Source organism: Tenrec ecaudatus, chromosome 10, assembly GCF_050624435.1.
Source record: "Tenrec ecaudatus isolate mTenEca1 chromosome 10, mTenEca1.hap1, whole genome shotgun sequence".
NCBI classification, from domain to species: Eukaryota; Metazoa; Chordata; class Mammalia; order Afrosoricida; family Tenrecidae; genus Tenrec; species Tenrec ecaudatus.
The window spans coordinates 98,643,566-98,663,396 of record NC_134539.1 but is presented as its reverse complement, the minus strand read 5'-3'; positions in this window follow the sequence as shown (position 1 = coordinate 98,663,396).

Below are 19,831 nucleotides of genomic sequence, written 5' to 3'. Positions count from 1 at the left end.
CCAGGTTTTAATATGTGTGTTGATTAAAATCCTTTGCTATTGGGAAAATTCAATATGGTGGACAAGAAGGTAGAACTACTATCCAGAGAAACCAAGTAAACCATGTATGGATGACAATCCTGGGGCCCAGAATATCACAGGAGAGGAAAAAGAAGTACATCAAATACCAATGAAAGGAAGAGGCTAAAGGAAAACCGAGACACAGATAGCAGTAAACAGTCCATTGCTATAGCCCAGCTTTTTAAAAAAATTTCAAACAGCATTCTCAGAAAAGCAAGAACCAGATAACTGGGTCCCCTTCTTGGTTCTGCGGGTAAACACCCTCCCAAAGAGAGCTCTGTGCCCTCACTGTAGCCATGTTTGGCAAATAACATTTGCATCAATAGTGGGTCACTTCTCCCCCCGACCCCCCACCCCAGCTTTCTTCTTCGATCGTCCCTCTTTTGTCACTGCTGTCCATGGCACCTGACACTTACATTAATACTATGTCATGTTTTCTTTCTTCTCAATTTTCTTCTTTATTAGGTCCCCACCTTTTTCCTATTTCCCTTTTTACTTCCTCTTCCTTTTTTCCCTTTATTATTATTTCTTACCCCCATCAGTCAGGAACCGGTAACACCACCCAATCATATCCAACACACCTTCCATGCCGTCCACGAAGCAAGTAACTACCCCTGTCCAAGCACCACTGGATCAATGACACACAGTAGCCAACACCTACCAAGGCTGCCCTCAGATGCTCTGCCCAACCAGTAGTCAGAAATGTACCTGCTACTAAATTCACCTTGAGGGAGGTAGTGAGCCTCTTGGTGCTGCCAAAATAGCCACCACACTACCAAAGTGTGTGTGTGTGTGTGTGTGTGTGTGTGTGTGTGTGAGAGAGAGAGAGAGAGAGAGAGAGCGAGAGAGAGAGAGGACAAAGAGACTCAAACAAGTAAGTTAAAGCCCCAAATTGGGTATGAAAATCTTCCAAAGGAAAGATATACCTGTTGTGTTAGTCTGGGGACTTTAGAGAAACAAATCCACAGAAACTCATATATAAGAGAGAGTTTTATATAAAGGTTAAGTGTGCATCAAGAAAACATCCCAACCCAGTGCTGCCCAAGCCCACAAGTCCAATATTCACCCCTTAACCCATATGTCCAATACCAATCCACAAAATCCTCCTCCATCTCACAAAACAGACGCAATGATGCCAACTGCAGCAGAAAAGTTGAGTCAATGAATGTGTAAACATCTCAGCACTGACAGGGGTCTCCACACAGCTGCTCCAGCACCTAGGGCTGTATTGGGGTAGATCCACGTGGCTTCTCCTCGGGATGTCTTGCAGGAAGTGAGCCTAGCTGGCTAAAGCAGGAAACTGGCTAAGGCAGCTGTACCCTGGTCCAACCAATGCAAGATACCTGAGAACTAGAAAGGCGAGGCTCACTGAGCCATTTATCCCTGTGCCCTTCAATTAACCCCACATGTGATTATTGGCCAGGTTGGCACGATAAACTAACTAACTCACCTGTTAATTAATTCAAATGCATTATATTTAAGTTCCTTCAATTGTGGGAGAAAGAGGAAGGTAAAGAGTCGCAGTCTCAGAGACCCACCGGAGCAGTTCTACCCTGTCCTATAGGGTCACCATAAGTCGGACACAACTTGAAGACAGTGAGTTTGACCTTCAATGGATTCATATTGAATATCAAGGAAAACACACAAAAAATCGAGAAGAATTCAGGGAGCAATACAAGAGCAACTTGAAATCACTTTAAAAATAGGAAATAGAAATCCAGTAGATTAATACTAAAATTACAGAAATAAGTAATTCATTAGGAGGGCAAAGGAGGGGAATTGAATCAATGGAAGAATGAATTAGCACAATGGAAGACAAATCTTTTAATATTAATCTGTTAGAGGAATAATCAGGGAAAAATGAAGTGATACTAAGAATTAAGTGTGATGCCATAATGAGGCTAATTTATGTATGAATAGCTCATTAAAAATCACAATAAGGATGAAAAATAATAATTTATAAATTATCAAGGGTTCATGAGGGAGGGAGTGGTGGGGAGGGGGGGTGAGAAGATACCAAGGGCTCAAGTAGAAAGAAAATGTTTTAAAATGATGAGGGAAACATATGTACAAATGTGCTTGACCCAATGTAAGTATGCATGGGTTGTGATAAGAGCTGTAAGAGTCCCAATAAAATGATTTTTAAAAAGCACAACAAGGGAAAAAAAAGTCTTGGTCCTGACAATAATTTGATTCAAACTATTCCAAAACCAGACCCAAATTCCAATAACAATGACAATTATAGACCAAATAGACCTCACAGACACAGACATAAAAATTCTCAACACAGAATCCAACAATGTATTTTTTTTTAATCAAGTGGGACCAAATGGGATTCATGCCAGGTATACAAAGACGTTTCAAAAAAAAGTCTGCTTGACGGCCATCTAGCTCAGAAGCCACAAAGCCCACAAAGCAGAAGCACACCAGCCTGTGTGATCATGAGGTGTCAATAGGATCAGGTATCAGGCATCTAAGACCCAGAACAAAACCATACCCAAGGTGAAGGGGCAATGGGGTGGGTATGAAACAGAGACCCATCTGTAGACAATTAGACATCCCCTCACAGAGGGGTCAGAGGGAAAAGATGAGCCAGTCAGGGTGCAGTATAACACCAATGACACACAACTTTGCTCTAGTTCTTTGGTGCTTCCTTCCCCACCACTATCATGACCTCAACTTTACGTTACAAATCAGATTAGACCAGAGCATGTACACTGCTACAGATAAGAGCCTGAAACACAGGGAATCCAGGATAGTTACCCCCCAGGGCCAGCAATGAGAGTAGAGATACCAGGAGGATTAGGGGAGGGTAGGAGGGGGAGGGGAATCCATCACAAGGATCAATTACAACACTCTCCCAGGGGGACAAATAACGGAAAAGTGGGTGAGGGGTGATGGAGGATGATATAAGATATGAAAATAATAATCTATAACTTATCAAGGGTTTGTGAGGGAGGGCGGGCAGGGGAGGGAGGGGGAAGAAATGGGGAGCTGATATCAGGCTCAAGTGGGAAGACAATGCTTTGAAAATTATGATGTGGCATATGTGCAAATGTGCTTGACACACTGGATGAATGTATGGATTGTAATAAGAGACTTAAGAGCCTCCAATAAAAGTATTTAAAAACATCTGCTTGATGCACCAGATAAATAAAACAAAGAACCATATAATTATTGATCAATGCACAAAGGCATTTGACAAAATCCATCACCTACTCTTGATTGTAAAAAGAAGCACTCAGCAAATTAGGAATATAAAGCAAATCCAACAGCATCATTAAGAAACACAAAACACAACAGCCAATTTTATTCTCAATGGAGTTGTTGTTCGGTGCTGTTGAGCGGGTGCCAGCTCATAGCAGCAATAGGTACAACAGGACACAATACTACCTGGTCCTGTGCAATCCTCACGATGGATGTTATACTTCCATCTCATCCAAGGCCGTCCTCTTACTTGGTGACCCTCTAATTTACTAAACACGGTGTCCTCCAGCATCGGTTCCTTTGTGTTCAAAGTACGTGAGATGAGTGTTCACCACGCTTACTTATAAGGAACACTGGCTCTTCCTCCTCCAGAACAGATGTGTTTGTTCTTCTGGCCATCCATGGCGCCAGAAATATCTTTGCCAATGCCACGGTTCAAGTACATCAATCTTTCTGCTGTCTGCCTTACTCATGGTCCACTTTTCACATGTACGAAAGGCCATTGAAGATACCAAAGCTTAAGTGAGGGTTCCTTAACTCTCAATTTCCTATCTTTGCTCTTTAACATTATAAAGATGTCTTGTACCAGGGATTTGGCTAATGTAATACTTTGATTTCTTGACCACTGCTTCCATGAGAGTTGATGGTGGAAGCAAGGAAAATGAAATTACTGGCAAGCTCAATTTTTTTTCTCCATTTATCTGAAGGCTGTCTTTTAGTCCAGTTGTGAGAATTTGGGTTTGCTTCTCAGTAAGGTGTAATCCACACGGAAGGTTGTAGCCTTTGATCTTCATCAGCAAGTGCTTCGAGTCCTCTTCACTTTCAGCATGCAAGATCGCAAGTCTTCCTCCAATCCTGATGCTGGGTTCTCGATATAGGTCAGCCTCTTGGATGACTTGCTCAGCAAACAGCGTGAAGAAGCATGGTAATAGCATGTAGCCCTAATATACACATTCCTGATTTTAAGCCCGGCAATATTCCTTTGTTCTGATCTTTATGCATCCTATTTAATATTCTCATTGTTAGTGAATGTTTGCATCTGTTTCTTCTCATTATGAGTCATTATCAATCAGTAAATGAAGATGCCCAAAACTTTGCTTCCTCGTGTCATTACGGCGGTCCCTGCTTGGTGAAAGTGTCTCTTCCCCAGTCATCCTGCATTTTAGTGGGCACTATGTTTTGTGAAACTAGTCATCACAAGAGGTCAAATAGTGCCTAAGACTACTATTGTAGAAGGAAAGGTTTTAATACACAGAAAGAAACATTATTTCAAGATTACCAGAGGTGGGAAAGGAAGGGAGGATAATTACTAACTTGAAGGTAAAAAATCTTATTAAAAATTCTATAGAGCTGTTTCTAGGGTTTCTAAGACTGTAAATGTTTTTGAGAGCAGATAGCCTCAACTTTCTTCCTTGGAGTGGTTAGTGGGTTTGAACTGTCAACCTTGAAGGAAGCAGTCCAATAGGATCGTCAGGGATCCTTCACTAGAAGGTAGACATGTATTAACTCAGGTGAAGGGAAAGTCAATACTTTCAGCACAAATTATCAAGGCTAAAGAAGACACTGGGAGAATCACAAGAGTTAAGGGAAACAAAGGTAAGCCTTTTCCCATGAACTTTTAAAAACTCCTTCATATGATTGCATACACAGCCCTGCAATCATCACATACACCGCCCTACAATCACAGTAATAACAAGAATTTACAAGTGGATACATAGATGGATATGCAAAATGAATATGTGGGAGGGCGAATAGGACTACACCCACAACTATACATACAAAAGTTTCACAAAGGATCGTTCTACATATGTTTTTATATGTGCTATAAAGATATCCCTAAGTATAAGAGAGCATTCAAGGGGCAAAGTTACGTAAACTTCTTAGCCATAACTGAACACCCTGAGGGCATGAGTCGCTTGACCTGTGGCTCAGGACACCAAGGTCAACTGACATAACATCATAAACCAAAACTATTACAGCCTACTGTGTTTAGCAGTAACTGGGGCCTTCAAAGCTTTGAGAAGCCATCTAAGATATAACTGTCCAGAACAAAGAAGCTGGGGGTTGGGGGGGAGGGTGGAATCAAACACAGGTGGAAACAATTCATTCAAAGTTTGAATGGACCACGTGAATTCTACTACTTAGTGACCAGCTCTCACTGCTGGATAGAGTTGGGGAAAGTTGTAGAACAAAACACACAAGCATAAAAAAGGCCAGGCTAAGTTTTCTGATAGAAACTGGTGGAACCCTGAGACTGTGCCCCTTTGACATCCTTTAAGCCTGGAATCAAACTCACCCCCGTGGTTGAACTTTCAGTCAAATAGTGAGCCCAGAAGAGAGAGGAAAGAAAGATGAATGAGGAGCATGATAGTGGGACAAGAAGAAAGTAAAAGGAAATAAAGGAAAGAACTAGGAGGCAAATGGGCATTTATAGAGGTCTAAATAAAGGCATGTACGTATGTAAATATATTTATATATGAGGATGGGGAAATAGATCTATGTGCATATATTTATAGGGTTAGTAGTAGATGGACATTGGGACTCCACTCAAGTACTCCCTCAATGCAAGAATACTTTGTTCTATTTAACTGGCATTCCATGATGCTCATCTTCCCGACACAATCACTGAAGACAAAGTGGGTGCATAAGCAAATGCGGTAAAGAAAGCTGATGGAGCCCGGCTATCAAAATATATAGCATATAGAGTCTTAAAGACTTGAAGATAAACAAGTGGCTATCTATCTCAGAAGCAACAAAGCCCACATAGAAGAAGCACACCAGCCTGTGTGATCATGAGGTGCCAAAGGGATCAGTTATCAGGCATCAAAGAACAAAAAAATCAAATCATTGTGAATGAGAGGGGAGTGTGAAGTGGGGACCCAAAGCCCATTTGTAGGCAACTGAACATCCCCTTACAGAAGGGTTACAGGGAGGAGAGGAGCCATTCAGGGTGCAGTATAGCAATGATGAAACATACAACTTTCTTCTAGTTCCTAGATGCTTCCTCCCCCCCACTATCATGATCCCAATTCTACCTCACAAATCTGGCTAGACCAGAGGATGTACACTGGTACAGATAGGAACTAGAAACACAGGGAATCCAGGACAGATAATCCTTTCAGGACCAGTGCTGAGAGTGGTGATACAGGGAGGGTGGAGAGGAAAGGAGGAACCTATTACAAGGATCTACATATAACCTCCTCCCTCGGGGATGGACAACAGAAAAGTGAGTGAAGGGAGTGGGTAAGATATGACAAAATAATAATAATAATTTATAAATGATCAAGGGTTCATGAGGGAAGGGGTAGCAGGGGGAAATGAGGAGCTGATACCAAGGGCTCAAGCAGAAAGCCAATGTTTTGAGAATAATGATGGCAACCAATGTACAAATGTGCTTGTCACAATGGATTTATGTACAGATTGCAAAAGAGTTGTATGAGCCCCCAATAAAATGATTTTTAAGAAAGATGAATGGGAATGATAAGCAGAGGGAAAAGTGCAAAGAATGCTGCTCCTTTATGGAGGGTGCAATCAATGTCATCCGTCAAGATGTGTTTGACTTGTTGAATCAAAAATCAGTGTGCCCTGTAAACTTTCAACCAAGTTACAGTAAAAAGTTAAAATCATATTTAAAAAAGAAAAAGCAAATATTAACTCTTTTAAGTAATACTGCCAACTTGCATCAAAATTCATACAGTTAGCAATCCATGCTATAGGCTCTCTATTCTCAAAATTGCATCCATTCAATAAATATTTCTTGAGTGCCTACTATGTGTCACCCGCAATTCCATTTGCTGGGGATAAAGAAATAGTTGCAATAGATAATGGTCCCTCCCTTCAGTGGGGTGAGTGGTAATCATGCTTCTTGTCAATAATATTAGCAGTATGCTGATACTGTATCAGTAATACAATAAAAACTTGGTAGCCTTCCCTTACCGAGTGTTTGCCATCTGCCAGACATCATGGCAAGTCCCTTCTGTGTCGCTAGTCCTCGGGCTCTATTATCATCTCCATTTTGCAGAAAAGAACCCTTGTCCCAAATTAATGAAGACAGAAGTGGCATTGATTCAAGGGAGTGACAATCACAAAATTCAGAATCAACAGTTACTATGACAAGGAAGGGACTTCCAACTATTGTTTGTTTTCATAAATTAGGAAGCCCTGGTGGTGTAGTGGTTATGTGTTTGGCTGCTAATTGTAAGGGCAAAGGTTTGAAACTACCCACTGTGCTGAGGGAGAAAGCTCAGGCTTTCTACTCCTGTACAGTTATTGTCTTGGAAATCTACTGGGCAGTTCTACACTGCCCTATCGGACCCCCATGAGTCAGAATTGACTCCATGCAGTGAGTTTAGGGTTTTTTGGAGGGATGGTGTGTTACATAATCTGGTGTCAATTTGAGGATTAAGAGTTTAGGGATAGAGTCTAGCCTGTCGATCAGGATATAGAAAATGAAGTATCTGTGTGGGCATGGTCTTCTGAGGATTCTGGGAACTCCTGTAATCCCTCCCTGGAGGCGGGAGGCACTCGCTCGCTCTTAGCTCACTCCCTGAGAGTATCTCTACTGACAAGACACATGGAGCTACACTAGTGCCCTCAGATGGACGAGCCATGGAGACCCCTGCCAGCACTGAGATGCTTACAACACCACTGGATTCACAAGACTTCCCACCCCCTGGCCTGTGATCTTCCTGCATTTGGCATCATTGTATGTGTTTTGTGAATCTGAAGAGGACTTTATAAATTGGTATTGAACATATGGGCCAACATTAGACTCACAGACTTGATCTAGACTGGACTGGGATGTATTCTTAATATTCCACTGCTCTTGTATAGAAAGCTCTTTCTAATACACATATGAGTGTCTATGGCTTTGTTTCTCTAGTTTACGCAGACTAACACAGGTGGTGTGTTAGACCTTTGATGTTTGCTATGAGTACTATTTTGTACATTTAATTATTTAATTAAATGTCTGAAGAAACTTGTGAGTGAAGATTTGAATGAAAGGATCACCTCAAAAAGTTATTCCAAAATTCAGAGAAATAGGTCAAAGCTGAAAGAAAAGGGCACCTAGGGAGCACAGAGAATGGTGCTAACGACGATCATTGTGGTCATTACGATTCAAAGAAAACCCAAACTTTTTTTAAACTCACCTCTTAAAAATGAATGTGTGATCTTAAGAACTTTCTGAACGAGAAACTATAAAGATGGCTGCAAGTCTGACTTCTTTCGAATGTAAAGTGATATTAAAGTTGATGTGTGTTGGGCTAAATGGGTTATTAAAGTTAAAGAGTTAAAGTTAACTTTTGCTGTGTCCTTGAGTATTTCCTTAAATAAATTTCTGGAAGGCAACTATGCTCACCAATATATCACCAACACAAATTTCTGGAAGTAGAATTACAGACACATAATAGACATTCAATGACACGTAATAGGCATTCCAATAAACTAGTTGTTAAATACATATGTGAGCAGAGAAAATTATGTAAAAGTATACACCAAAATCTTGTCATACTTCCTTTTGAATGGTGGACTAACTCATTAATTTTAGATTCTCTTTTCACTTATCTGTATTTTTTTCAATTTTCTACAATGAATGCGTGTTATGGTGTAATATCAAAAACAAGATATATAAGGGAATATCAAGGATGATTATAACACAAATACAGATCCTTCTTGGGTGTTCCCTAGAAAAGCTCCCTGCATGGTAAGAACAACTTGGCTAAATTCCAAAAGTATAACTTAAAATAGAGCTTGATTCTCAGGACAGATTCTCACAATACATGAACTGCATGTAGCCAGCCTCCAAAATAGCCCCAAGGCGATCTGCCTCCTGGTATTCCTGCGCTTGTGTGCCCCTCCCCAAGTATAGCAGGATTGGTCTGTGTGGCCCATAGAATGTAGTGACGGCGCTGTGCTTCACTCCCTTGATTAGGTTACGGAAGACGCCCAGCTTTCATCTAGGTCATCCTCTCTCTCAGATAAGTTGCTCTGGGAAAAGGCAGCTGCCATATCCTGTGCTGACCTCTGGAGAGGTCCACGTGACAAGGAACTGAAGCCTCCTGTCGACAGCCTTACTTCTGATCCCAGGTAAGTCTTCAGATGATTGCAGCTTTTGCTGGGGCTGGATCCTGCTTCTGGCTCATCAACTTTTCCACCAGTAACCTGTCAACAGACCTGTTAACCTTGGATTCTTTGCTCTGTAGCTTAAAGTCTGTCCTGCTGACTTTAAATTTATTCACCTGCCTAATGTATTTCCCTAGATCACCAGATCCTATGGGTATGAGTATTAAGAGAAGCCTCTAGACTTGCATCTGCCCCAGAGACAAACTGACCAAAACCTTATAACAGTACTTGAGCAAGAACACACAACTAGGTCATACCCTCAGAAATTATATGACATATCTTGGTTTTAAGCTGCTAAATTTCAGGGTAAACAGTCGGTAGCAATAGATAATTAACACTTTTGTAGGTTGGGTTCTCTAGAGAAGCAAAACCAGTGCCACTTTTATATGTGTATATATAGAGAAATTTATATCAAGGACATGGCTCACATGGGTTAGAAGTGTGCAAACTCAAGACTAGGCAAGTTCCAAGTCCATGGGACCAGAAGATTTTCCTAATTTTTGTAGCTGTGGGAGCTGATGATAAAGGACCACCCTAGGCTGGTGAATGAATACAAGGTTATCAGGTCAGGCTTGGTGACAGAGGCAATGAATCTAAGATCAGGCTGTCTGTGATTCCCAAGATTGGCAGGCAATATGGCAGGCTATAGACTGATCCACAGAACCAGTGGTGGATGGGCCAGATGCAGGAGCCAGACCCAGGAAAAAGCAAAACTATATTTTTAGTGACCTTATATTGGAAGGAGGTCACCCCCCCCCCCCAAGGAAACTTCCTTTCGGTTGTATCAGAGCTGTGACCTAAGTAGGGGCGTTGCATGCCACTTTAATCTTATCCCATTTGGGGAAGCTTTGGTTATATACTGTTAAATCAGGTCATGGGATGATTACTGGGTGTTAATTGTCAAGCCACTGAAAATCCTGATGCAGTCAAGTTGACCAAGAGCATTTATTTTATCTGAATTAGTGGCTTTTAATGCCAAGAAAATGTAGGGGGAGGGGGAAAGAGGCAGGAAAAGAAGAAACATCCTTAAGAGGGATCCAAGTGCCTTATGAAACAATTCTATCTTCAATCAGTCCCCATCCTGCTTTTTGCTTTGTTTTTGAAAATGGGGGATCCCAAGAGAAGTGTCCATGAGGTGGAAGAGTGCCTCTGAAACTTGGGCATGTCCCCCTTCTTTTCTGGAATTACTTGGAGAAAGTTGAGAATTCACAAAAGACCAAGCATGTGCTAATATGCACTTTTGGGGTAGTACATCTGGGCTCACAAAGGATGATTGCCTGTCCTCTTAGATATTCTAGAAGGAGAACTAGGAAGTTTCCACTGTGTTGAGTAGAGATGGGTTAGCCCAGGAGAGCCATCCCAGTGGAGTGAGGATAGGATCGCCCTTGGGGTTGGAATCGCTGAGACTAAAGGCTTGACTAATTACTTTTGAGAGTCCACTGGGTGTGTACATCCAGGTATATATATGTGGCAATTACATAATTTCATGTCAACTTGAAGTGTAGGGTCATAGCCTGATGGTGCCTCTTTTGGGGCTTGACCTCCTCATAAAGAGGACTCTGGGAACCTCCCGCTCTTTCTCTATCTTTGCCTGCCTGCTGGAGAGCCACTCTGAAACATACCAGAGTCCTGTGATGAGCTGAACCATTGGATCCACGGGACTTTGCACACACCAGCCTGTGATCTTGCTGCATTCTGCATCATTGTATGTGTCTTCATGCATCTGAAGAGGGATTTATGGACCAGTATTAGACTTACGAAATTGAGTTGGACTGGGCTGGGGTGTTTTCTTGATATATAATGGCCTCTTGATATAAAACTTCTTATACATATATGTGTCACTGGATTTATTTCTCTAGTTAACATGGTCTAACACAATACATATGCATTAAATATATACATACACACACACACACACATATACTCAGGTACACATTGGTGGCTAGCTTCAGGCTTTCCACTGTTGGTTGTCAATAGAAGCTTGTTCGATAAAGGAAGTGAAATGTAAAATTAAAGCAAACTCAGCGCACGGCTGAGGGGGGACTATCCAATAAAGTTATCACATAAAACATCAATGGGACCTAAACTGTACACTGTGCCCCTTCCTGAATTTTATGCTCATCAGTTCACAACTGAAATACAGGTTTTACAAATAGTTTAAGTGTCAGAGTAAACCAGGCATAGACTCAACTGTATGGTTATTATATGTCTTTTGTAGTAAAGTCATAGATAATAAGAGAGGTAAGAGGGAAGATAAAATAAAGGAGTCAGTCAGGCGCATTTCATAGTAGCACGCTCACCTCTGCCCCTCTTGGTGGTTCACGTGGAGGTGGGAGACAAGAGAAGAAGAGAGAGAATATACTTCTAACCAAGGCTTATATATACTTAGGGGCATGCAAACACCCTTGATTACAGATAATCACATAATTCACAGGAAGGGGTTGTACCATAGGCAATACAGCAGTGGGAGGGCAACAATCTAGGGGTGTACACACAGTAGGAAGAGGAGGGATTAGGAGTAACATGTGACAAGATGGGGGGGGGATCCTAGATTCAAGATGACAGCCTATCCTTGGTCTTCCTTGAGTGACTTGACCTTTTCTCTGGAATCTCTGTCAGAAAAGCAATCCATTATCCTTATCAGCTGGGAGTGAGCTCCACCTATGGTGGGACAGACAATAGGGTCTGAACGCTCTGTATGGCTGAATGCCCTCAGGTAGAATACCTCTAAGCAGCTGAACTCACTCACAATTTGCTGGCAAACAGGTGACAACCTGGGGAAAAACCTTTCTGTATCCCACAGTTTAAGGATATCTCAATGTCTTCTAAATATTATTTGGGCTGATGGTATGAATGGTTATTATATGACTACCGCTGCTAACCATGAGGTTGGAAGTTCCAGTCCACTCCAACGCACCTTAGAAGAAAGACCTGGAAATCAACTTTAAAACATTCAGCTACTGATCACTTATGGAGCACAGTTATACTCTGACATGCCTGATTTGCCACGAGTCAGTGTTTAGCCTCTGGATCAGTTTTGTCCCATAGAAATTTCTGTGATGATAGAAATGTTCTATCTCTTCACTATGCAATATGGTAGAAACTAGCCATGCATGGCTAGGGAGCACATGAAATGTGATTAGTACACTGAGGGACTGAATTTTATTTTAAGTAACTTGAATGTACATAGCCACAGGTTACGGTGCAGTGCAGTTCTGGACAGAATCCTACATCTTTCATTTTATCGAGCTTTGGAAATCTGTTTTTCAGAAGCTTTTGTTCTTATTGTTGTTAGTTTGCTTCGCTTATTTGTTTGGAGTTGTAAACTCCAGAATGACCAGACCAGTTTTGCTCATGGTCTCTGATGCATCCACACTCCTCACCAATTCTTCCCAATTGAGTCTCAGAAGAAAATATAGAAGAGCATTACAATGTTTACTTCAGAAAGATTTCACAAAGAAACTAATAAAATTGTGAACCGAAGTATGTCCAGTTTACTTCAAGGAATAGAGGAAGAGAGATAGAGAAGATAAAACTAGTTAATGATTATTGGAGCTTTGCAGTGGGTTCATGGCCCTAGTCTCTCTACATCTATACAGAGAGAGACTGGCTCTAGTCTCTCTACATATGTATATATTATTCAAAAATTTTTAAGTTAATGATGTTTACTAAGGTTTTTAAAAATAATAAAATGAAAAAGCACTCCTTAAAGAAAGGGGGGAAAGTCTACAAAATGGTAAATATACCAATTGTCATCAAACATGACTCCAACTTACATTGACCCATGCCTGTGAGAGCAAAAGCGTGTTCCATGGAGTGTTCTTGTTTAAATAATTTTATTGGAGGCTCATACAACTCTTATCACAATTCATACATACATCAATTGTGTAAAGCACATCTGTACATTCATTGCCCTCATCATTCTCAAAACATTTGCTCACCACCCAAGCCCCTGGCATCAGGTCCTCATTTTCCCCCCTCCCTCTCCGCCCCCACTCTCTCTCACAAACCCTTGATAATTTATAAATTATTATTTTGTCATATCTTAAATTATCCGATGTCTCCCTTCACCCACTTTTCTGTTGTCCATCTCCCAGGGAGGGGGTTATATGTCCATAAAGTTTTCAATAGCTGATTTTCTTTTTTTGAAATGGATCACCAGTGACTAAAGAACTGTACTCTAAGTCATTGCTTATCATCAACTGTAACCTGTTACTTCCCAATAAATCTCAAAACCAGGAGTATGGTCGGTGAGTTTTGTTTGGCCATTACGCTCTCTTCTCAAACCCAGCTAGAAAGTCGAGAGTGCCATGGGATGACTGGTGTCAGAATTAGGAATAAAACTTTTTTTTTTTTAAGTTGGAAAATGGAGGTGTGCTTGGCTTCCGCCTCATAAGAATCAGCCTGGGGCTCTTATGACCTGATTCCCTTTCCTACTCCTTGTGAAGTCAGTTTACAAGATGGCTGCCTGGCCATCTTCACCGATAGTATGATAGTTAGGAGTCCAGAGGCAGAATCAGACACCTGACTCTAACAAACGTTTTTCACATCGTCACACCTGTTTTCTTCTCAAGAAATAAGTATGATACTAGAATGTACCTCTCAAAACTATTATGGAAATGAAATGAGCCTATGAAAGTCTACCACCCAGCTCTCAGTGTGTCATGTGGTAGTTTGCATGTTTGCTGTGATTCTGTGAGCTACGTAGCCAGTATTTCTCAAACCAATGGGGTGACCTATGGTGGATAGGTTTCAGTGGAGTTTCCAGACTAAGATTAGAAAGAAAGGTCTAGTGATATATTTCTAAAAATTAGCCATTGAAAATCCTATGAACCACAACCGTGAATGAACTTACTTTGAATGGATCATTCCTAGGGAAGGACATCAGAGTTGGTCAAATGGAGGGTTGGGGAAAAAGGAAACTCTCCGTGAGGTAAAATGATTGATGGAAACATGCCCCAAATCACAGAAACAGAGCAGAGCCAGGTGCCACTTGACTGAGTTGCACATAAAGTCACTGTGCATCAGCTTCAACTCAATGGCATTACAAAAGTAGGTAGCACAGCATCTAATGTAAAACACAAGACCACTCATGTCTAGGGGGTAGAATCATGTCTTTTTCATAATAGGGTGGGTGAGAGGAGAGATTAATGTTGTAAAAAAGAAACACGGACCACCTTCTCCATGGCTACTTCTGTGTTCTGAGAAGCCATCAGTAAAGTACACGAGAAATTTATCAGATAGTCTAAACCTTACCAAAATGGGAATTCCAGCTTATATATGGATAATTGAAATTCCTCATGAAAGCCGGGTGTCTTGCCTTTTGAGGATACACATTCGGGAAGTAGTCTTTGCACATTTCCTCTGGCCCAGTGGGTGGAGGGAATCTTATTTCTATGGCTCTTCTCATTATTCCTGACTCAACTGCTCTCTGAATTGATGGACAGACCACTATTGAATGCTCATTTCTGGAGAAGGTACTATGTAATTTCTCATTTTTCAGAGCTGCATATTTAAACAAAATACTTCCTTCCATTGTCATTTTCCAGCCATGAATCTCCTCAAGTGGCAGCAGTGCTTGATGTAGAAATTATATTTTTCTTCATTTGCTGGCCTTGTCTGTCCCCACACCTCATGCACTGGGAGATGGACACGCACAGTCATAAAGATGATTCAGGTCCAGTTGTCTTTTTTTTTTTTTTTGGCAAGAATGACCAGGCACAGTCTATCTTAACCTTTGTCTTTCTGTAACAGAAAGGTTGTTGTCCATTATTTTCTCAGCAAGCAGTAGTCACTGACAGTAACTCAACCAAAATGACATTATACTAGAGAGAACAATGCTAGAGTCACATAACTAGAAGGTCGAAGGTAGGGTTAGCTTCAAATATGGTGCTTGATTTCTTCAGGAATTTCTCTCTCGATCATCAGACTCCACTTTCTGCTCTGCTGACATCATTCTTGGTCTCATCAAGGCAAAGTGGCAACTGGTAGGTCCATGTGTATGGTCTAACATGATAACAAGTCTAATATAATTTTTTTAAAGTATACCTTATTTCTAATCATTCCAGCAAAGTTCCAAAGATAATGCCCATTGGTCTAGATTGGATCATGTGTCCACCTCTGAAGCAATCATTGGGATTTGGGTAGATGTTTTATTTATATAGCCTCACATTTGAATCCAAAGGCTCTTTGGCTCTATAGACAGAAAGGAAAAGACGTATGGGTTTCTTTAGAAAATAAAGAGGCTAGTAATAGAAGATAGCAAGATGGATGCTGAACACAGAAAAACAACAGATGTCCACTATGCCTCCCATTAAAAATCTCTTGAAATGTCCTCTGATGCCATTAGTAAATCTGCCAATCCATTCTTCCCTACCCATGTGGTGCTGTCTGGTTTTTGCCAACAGTCTTACATTTTCCAATCTTGGGCTCTAACCCAGAAATGAAATTCTCTTCAACACCATCAGTACTGGCAGCTGTTCTGCCCAATATCCTTTTCCTTCTCATCCAAAGTCACAGCCATCAACTGGAGGAAAAGATAGAACACCCCCCGTGTGCCAAACTTATTCTATGTCCTTCTCCAAAGCTTAAAACTTCTTGAGACATATTTCAGATTTCTTTGGACTTCACCATCTAGCTGCAAACAATCAGCAGAAGTGGACAATGTAGACAACGGTTGGAGATTCATTTGTGCAAATTGTATGACATCACATTTCGGACTCTGCTCCAAAAATAGAATACTCCCCCACAGATTCCATACTGAGTCTTCCCATGCTGTGAGCACACCGGGCTTTTTGCTCTCCTCTCTGTGGTCGCTTCTTCAATGCATGTACACCACACATCATGGTGCTAAGGACATAGTAGATGCTCAGTGTTACATGTCCTCGTCCTCTCCTTGACCTTTCCAACTGCTCTTAAAAAAATAAACAAATAAGCTGTAAATGGAATTTGAGGGAAAGTGCAGGAGCCTTTGGGGGTCCCTGGATGGGTGCAAATTTGTTTATGCACCTGACTGATAATAAAATGGTTGGAGATTTGGATGGACACAGGGGTGTCTCAGACAATAGACCATAGACCTTTGTGAATGATCTACTTCACAAAGAATCAGCCATCAAAAACCCAATGGAGCACAGATCTCTTCTAACACACATTGAATCACCAGGAGTCAGGGTTGACTCAATGGCAGGTCATTGTAGGGGATTTTCATTGTATCAGTAACTTTGCATTTTTCAAGCTATGTGACGGATGCATGAGGGCTCATTACATTATTATCTAACACTCTAAAATGTTCATCAATTTAAAATATTACAGGTTACAACGCAAAGCTTATGGACCAAAATGCTAATATGATCAAGTCACTTCATAGCTTGGTTCTCCTAAAAATGACATCCAAGCTCCTTTTCCAATGTCTGAGTGTCCTTTGGGTGCTGTAACAAATTACTCACACACCTCGTAGCTCAAAACAACAGAACATGTCTATTGCATTGATGAAGGCCAGATATCCAAGGTCAGTTTCACTGGGCCAAAATAAAAATGTTGACAGGACTGCACAACTGTCAAATTCATGTCTTGCCTATTCCAGCTTCAGGTGGTTTCTGCCACTTCTGGTCATATGGTCTCATCACTCTAAGCCATGATCTTATCACCTTATCCTCTTCTGTGGGTGTCGACTCTCCCTCTGTCTATTTCTCATCAGTGCACTTGTGAAGGCACTCAGGGTGCCCCTAGATCATCCTAAATAATTCTTCTATTCAATCGTTATCAGATAAAATGTACAGGTTCCAGTCTCAGTAACCCACAGAGCCAGTTTACTTTGTCCTATAGAGTCGTTATGAAGCAGAACTGATTTTATGGATGTGACTTTGGTTTTATTTTGTTAAAAAATTATTCAGAATTTTAGGACACTATGCAAAACCAGTTGCTTTCCATGTGACTCTGACTCACGGAGAAGCCAAGAGTAGAACTATGCTCCATAGGGGTTTCAATGGCTGTTATCTTTTCTGAAGTGGATCTCCTGACCTTTCTTTGGAGGTACATTTCACTTAGCAGATAAGCATGTTAACCAATCACACCACCCAGGGAATCCTACACACCAACAACGGAGCTTTAAATCAAGTATAAGGTCTCTACACAGATACAGACCCCTATAGCTGACAGTAAAAGTATGAGTTTAACCCAAGTCATCCTCTACAAGAAAAGTCAGATATCTATTGTTTACTCTTACTGTAATCTGTGAAGAGGAGTCAAATCACGCTTGTAAATATTTGGGAGGATGGCGTCATCGCCCTGAAGACTAGAGCACTTCGAGTTTCCCATTGCCGCAGCTCTGGGGGCCGGCACACGGCAACCAGCGATGGGCTGCCAGCCTCCGTGACAGTCCCAGATGCTCAGCATCTCGTCTTCCTCTCACCTTCTACGTGACGCTTTCCTTTCAGCAAGTCATCCCGGCAGCAGTAGTCGGCACAGTAATTTTCATCCTGTCGCAGAGACGCTTGGGGTTGGGAAGACCTTAGAAGTGGTTGCCAAACAGTTCTCCAGCATCTGCTCAAACACCTCCACCAGCTGGGAACTTCTACCTCCCCTGGCAGCGCCGTCTGTTTTTGACAGCCCTGCGGAAGGAGTTCTCCCTTACGCCCAGCCAAAATCTCCTTCCGTGTAACTTCCATTCCCTGGCTCAGATCCACGCACAGGGATGCGCAGACTTCTTCCAGGCCTTTCAAGGTGCTTAGTAGAGCGCTCTTGGGTTCACTGGAAAATGGATGTTGACGGCCAATAGCATAGAAATGGAAGGTGGGCCAATGGCTCTAAAGTTTTGTAGTCGCTTTGTGGCCAACACTGAACAATCTGGAGAGTTTTGCTAAAATGTAAAATCTAAGCGTCCCAAACTCCCACTTGCCACTAGAGAATGGATATTGGCTGGGCAACTGCCATTCTCCACCACTGCCTACTCACCTTGGTGGCTTGATATCCGTGCAGATGCCTTTAATGTTATGTCCTCGCTCTGGATAGCCTCAAAGACTGCAAAATAAGTATATATTTTTCATTTAATACGAGGACCCCTACCTTGATAACTATGTTAATGCCAAGTCTTATCCGATAGACTTTGAGGAACGATATTTAAAGAACGATGACTCTATTTTTCTGTTCAGAATTCGGAGGTGATGACTAGGGCCCCAGCTGTCACCTTGTAGCATCCTTGAGGATGGAAGGCATCATAGAAATGATGAAATACTCATATCTTGTTTGTTTTTCCTTTCATTTATATGTATTTGTTATTGTTGCAGTTTTAGAACCTTTATTAAATCATCAGCCACTAGTTTTCCTCCACATTAATGGTCAGTAGGTTTTTGAAGGTGACAGGCACAAAGGTATTCAATGTACAGCGCTTGTTTTGGTGAATCTACATCCTCATTACATTTCCTGAACAACCGTACATGGGTAAGGTATGGGGCGTTCCTGATTCCTTTGGCCCAGACAGCTTTGTTGAGCCCGGTGTCCATTCGTACATCTGATGTCCATCTCCTTCATGACAACCTTCTGAATCTCCTTGAGTGCCGAGGGACATGCTTCTCGAAGCCCACGCCATGGATGCGCTTGTGAATGTTGACGGTGTCCTCTCCGGTCATGACCTCATTGATAGCCAAACAGCCCTTCTTCTTCTCACTGCCCTTCTTTGTGGGAACCATAGATCAGGACAATCACACATGACGATGAAGCTATATACCCAAAGCCCAGGACAGCCATCCATACTAACAGACTCATATTTTTTAATTTCAGGTCTTGCTGCTAATAACTAAATATGACTCATAACTGGTGTATAATGTGTTGTTACTGCCTTTTATTAAATTAAAGGCACCCTGGTGGTACTAGGGGATGAATATTGGGCTACTAACCACAAGGTCAGTGGTTCAAACCCACCAGCTGCTCTGTGGGATGAGGTTCTCTGCTCCTGTAAATATTTATAGCCTTCCAAACCCTCTATAGGGTCGCCATGAGTCAGAATGGACTTGATAACAAGGGGTTATACTTACGTTGAAGGTTGATTACAGAAAAGTCTGAACATATATAAAAGTAGACAGATGAATATTTGCATTTAGAAGAAGTAATTTGGACGCTACCTCAAACCACTCACTGCCACTATGTCAATTCCAATGCAGCAACCCTACAGGACAGGGTAGAACTACCCCCGTGGGTTTTTAAGACTCTAATGCTTTATGAAAGTTGAAAGCCTCATCTTTTTCCCAAGGAGCAGCTGGTAGTGTCAAACTGCTACACTACCTCAAGGTCATTCTCAGAAACTCACAGAGGAATCTCTATCCTCTCCTTCAGAGTCTCTATGAGTCATAATTGACTAGATGGCAATGAGTTACCTTAAACCATGCACAAATTTAATTAAAAATGACAATAGACTTCATTGTAAGAGCAACAAAAGAATAAACAC